This window comes from Scylla paramamosain, chromosome 7, assembly GCF_035594125.1.
Source record: "Scylla paramamosain isolate STU-SP2022 chromosome 7, ASM3559412v1, whole genome shotgun sequence".
Lineage (NCBI taxonomy): Eukaryota > Metazoa > Arthropoda > Malacostraca > Decapoda > Portunidae > Scylla > Scylla paramamosain.
The window spans coordinates 18,922,257-18,927,256 of NC_087157.1; the positions used below are offsets into that span (position 1 = coordinate 18,922,257).

The 5,000-nt window shown below is 40.3% G+C and overlaps 1 protein-coding gene across 11 annotated transcripts in view; it reads right to left on the reverse strand.

The window, feature by feature from the left end:
• Nucleotides 1-5,000, reverse strand: part of LOC135102177 (multiple epidermal growth factor-like domains protein 6) — a 193,586-nt gene that overhangs the window by 151,721 nt on the left and 36,865 nt on the right. The gene's annotated exons all lie outside the window — the stretch shown is intronic.

Here is a 5,000-nt window from a genome sequence, read left to right on the forward strand (position 1 = left end):
GTACAGTTGGAGTTGCTCTTTGGAGTTGGTAGGATGAGTCAGATTGGTGGTCAAAGTCAAACTGGGAGACTGGGAAGGGTAGGGAGGTGCTGCACACTCACCTCCCGTGCTTCCCAGGTGGGTGGTGGTCTTTGGGGTTGTCAGGGTCAGTCAGTTGGTATTGTTTTATTTTTATTATTTATTGTTGATTGCCAGACTCAGTCAGTTTTATTGAGGGGGGAGTAGGAGTTTTATTGTTTTTGTTTTATTTACTTATTTTTTCATTTATCTTTTTTTTATTACTTTTATTATTTTTTATACCTATATATATTTTATTCTTTTTGGTCTGGCAGTCCGTAGACTTGGGGAGAGAAGGGAAGTGCTGTGCACTCACCTCCCTTGCTCTCCCGAGGTCCGAAGTGGTAAGGAGGTTTTTATTTATTTTTATTTATTTATTTATTTATCCTTATTTATTTATTTATTTTATTTTATTTTATTTATTTATTTTTTTTGCATGGTAGGTTAGGAGACAAGGGAAGTGCTATCACCTTAATTCTTTATTTTTTTCTTTTCTATCTTTTGCCGGAGACAAGGGAAGTGCTATGCACTCACTTTAATTCTTTATTTATTTTTTTTCTATCTTTTGCCTGGTAGGTTGGAAGAGAAGGGAAGTGCTATGCACTCACCTTTATATTTTTTTATTCTGTTAGGTGGAGAGAAGAGAAGTGCTATGCACTTACCTTTATTTATTTATTTATTTATTTATTTTTTTTTTTTTTTTTTTTGCCTGGTAGTCCGTAGACTTGCCAGGGTTAGGTAGGGGAGAGAAGGGAAGCGCTGTGCACTCACCTCCCTTGCTCTCCCGGGGGCCGGTAAGGCGGTGCCTTCCTCCCCTGGGGAGGGGTAGGGAGGTGCTGCGCACTCACCTCCCCTCCTCCCCGTGGGCAGTTCCATCACACATGGTGATGAAGGGATGCTCTTTCAAGGTTTTTGTGAGTTCCGAGAGGGGGGTTCGAACCTACGCGCCCCTCACTTCCCTCACACCAAACTCAAAGTGCATCACTCTACCCACTGGGCCACGAGGGCCCTCTTTCTTTTTTTTAAAGTTGGTCTATTTCCCCATCTTCCCCATCTTTTTTGTAAAGTTGCTCTATTTAACCACCTTATGTTCACGCCAGTATGTATTAAAGAGTTATGATGTCAATTATTTTCATAACGTTATTTATTTATTGTATTTTGTATGGGATATGACCGCTGGCATCCCACACACACTGGGTTCCCAAGACTGTCACTACGCCATGAAACCCCAACGGTAAACAAGATATATTTGAACACATCATTTCCCTTCCTGTGTTCATGCAGCACCAAAAGTTCAATAAGAAAAACTGCTGCTCATTCTAATGTGAACGTTCATCCCACAGTGATAATTAGATAACTGTTGACTTGTGGGAGTATGTCGTGGAGTACAAATAGCAGTAGATAAGATCAGAGAACTTTACAGAGGCAGGAATTCCTTGGTTATGGAGCAGCCTTCTGGAACCCTCCCCTGTGCTGCACCACCACCACCACCACCGACAACAACAACAATAACAACACACCATTACACCTGTCCATCCTGCAGCACGAGAATGACTCAGCCCAGAGAACCACGGATTGCTTTATTCGTAATTCACGTCCACTCTCAACATACACATCAATCAAATTATGTCACTGAAAAAAGTTGGTGAAGCACTCACTTCTTCACACAGGCTTTACTACCTATCAGCAGGATGAAAGCTTCCGACTGGGAGGAAGGGCGGCGTCGGGAAGGATTAAGAGAGAGAGGGTAGGGGGGACCAGCGGAGGCTGGAAGTGTGTTTATGCTTCATAGGTATAAAAAAGAATACTGCATGAAAAAGAAGAAAGACCTGTGCCCCTCCCACCCCTGCTCCCCGCGTGAGGCGAAACATAGTGAAGTGGTACTGTTGTTGTTGTTGTTGTTATTATTATTATTATTATTATTATTATTATTATTATTATTATTATTATATATTATTAATTATTATTATTACTATTATTATTATCATTAAAATTATTATCATTACCGTCATCATCGTCATCGGCACCATCATTGTAGTGTAGCTGGTTTGTGTCCTTTTATTTCCGCGTCGTATCTTGTAAGCTGTAAGTTTTAATAGTTCAGTATTTGTAACGATGGAAACCTTGTTTTTTATTCTTTATGCTCTGCACGGTGTCATTGGCATTTACATCTATATTTCCTACTGTTTTTTTTTTCTGTTACTTATGTACTGAATCTATTTGTTTTGTAGAATTTATTTATTACCATACAACTTGATTTTCGCTCAAGTTAACATTTATGTAGATTTACTTATTTGTGTTGTGTAGGATACTTTCTTCTTAAGTGTGTTGAGGTTTGTGTTTTTCTTCTTTTATGTTCACTAGGTAACGGTGCACACAGGAATTATAAATGTTACTAATAATGATAATGCTGATTATGGATGACAAACTAAACTGATGAATAAACATCGAAAAATTCATTTTAATAAAGCACATTTTGCATAGTGCTTTATAAGAAGCGCTGCGCACATGGACTTTAGAAATGCGATGTACCTTAAACTTAAAATGAAGCACTAAGGCAGAGTGAGTGGTGGGTGGAACTGATGGCAGTACACTCAGGGTTCCCAGATTACTGAAGCAGAAAAAGGCCAAAGCCAACAAAAAAATAAGACAAAACGGCCAAACGCACTACAAAAAGACCCAAAAACATGCAGTAAAAAAACCCAAAGTTTATATTATTCCACTTCAGAATTTACAAAATATTACACGATGTGTACTGAGCACTGGGCTATAGCGGACTACTGGAGTGGCGATCTGTGTATACAAGTGCCACGTACTTCGTCAGTCCTTCGCCTGGGCCAAAAAACGGAAACGAATTCAAAGAATTCAATTCCAGTGTGAGAATACCGACAGTGGAAGAGAGTTACTTGTAACGGTATGTGCTAGGCAACTAGGCCTAAGGCCATACAGCTCCCGACGCCTCATCTGAAACCTGACCCCAATGCAATGTACACTAACTGAGATTGGTGGGTTCAGGAGTGAATGCAAAAATACTAACAACACATTATGAAAACGTTCTTGGCACAAAGAAGTGGCCGTGTTCATGACGTGTACCATATACCTACGTCCCTACTTCATAACCATGGGGAAGGACTTTCGCTCTGCAGGCATTATGTTATTGTAGCAGCAATGTCATAACAAGCTAATCGTTATTATTCCACACACTTGACCTTTGCTGAATATCATTTAAGTATTTTTTTCCTCATATAAAATTAATCAATGAGTGCACGCTGGCCACACTAAATGAACTGGCGCGCGGGCCTACAGTTCAATGACACTGCTCTAGACATTTTTCTTTCCCACTCGACATAAATATAAACAACCAGAACGATCGCTTTTGGGGGATTGAAAACGAATTTACCAATGACTCATCATAACAAAATATTCGGTACTACCATAGACAGCACCCTATCAACGTACTCCTGGCTTGTTCATGAACACAGGTAGCTGTTGATAGGAAGCCTTAAATTACATCAGCCGCTTGAAAAAAAAAAAAAAAAACACGCCAGAGTTCAGCCGTGGACTCGCGCGTCATCAGCATCATCACCCAGTTGATTTCTCCAATTTTCATTTATTGTTATTCAATAGCAATAAGAGAAAATGGGAAAAACTGTAAGTATAACCATGGTAACAAAAGGTAAATAAAGGAAAACATACGTGCACTCGACAACTTGAAAAAAAAAGAAGTTTTGTCTTAGGTGGCGGTGAACAAACTTACCATATTAAATAAACTTGTTATGGCCAAATGGAGCATATATAAGCAACATATTAAAAAAAAAAAAAAATAATAATAATAATGTAATTCATGGCAAACTAGATATCCTTAGACCAAATGCATGAAAAAGCCAAAAATTATGTTTTGGCCTAAAAAAGGCGAATCTGGAAGTCCTGATCTCCGACAACGTGACGTCATGCGCGGAAAATTGAAAAAAAAAAAAGTGTAACAAAAGTGGGCTTGCTGGGTTCTCTATACTGTGCCTGGCGCTTTCAAGAGAGGCATCAGTCAATCAGTCTCCGGCTACCATGCGACTCCTATAAGAGTGCACTTCTCGTAAAGGAGCGCCGCACTCCTGCAGCAGTGACCCCTGGTACCTCAAATCCTTATGACAGTCACAGATTGGGTCCTTGAGTTTTCAATGCCCCTCACAGCTAATTGTTCATCATGTGATGAGAGAAGGAGGAGGAGGAGGAGGAGGAGGAGGAGGAGGAGGAGGAGGAGGAGGAGGAGGAGGAGGAGGAGGAGGAGGAGAAGAAGGAGGAGGAGGAGGAGGAGGAGGAGGAGGAGAATAAAAACAAAGCCCAAACAGCAAAAGTTCCTGAGGTCTTTACTGGGCTGTTTGGGTAACTACTCTACGCTAACTAGTGGAAGAGACAAACAGGATAGCACAGAAAGAGGAACCAAACGAATACAAAAGAAGTCCAAACAGTAACAGACCAAGAGGTCCTTGTAAGTCTGTTTGGGTAACTATTCTACTCTATTAGTGGTAGAGAAAGGATAGCACAGAAGAAGGGTCCTTCCATTCCCCACCCCCAATCCCTCCAGGCAAGGGTCACATGAAAAATGGTACCATGTTGTACAGAAAAAAACAACATGGAGTGTGAGAGGAAACTAAAGAAAGACAGGAGGACTACTTCGACCACATACAATCTACATGCCAGCACGGACAGTACGGAGTGAACGTGTTCGTTATTCAGACATGAACAATGACAACCGGGAATTAGTGTCTACATACTTGTCAAGACAGGTTTTCAATGAGTGAACAGTACCTGAGTTAACGACGCTTGATGGAACACAATTCAACATATTTATGACACGGTTGAAATAAAATGTTTGGCTTCATTTGTTTGAAATCGCTTACCTATTATTTGCTATTGTTTCTTGTAATATTAGACATGTTGAATCT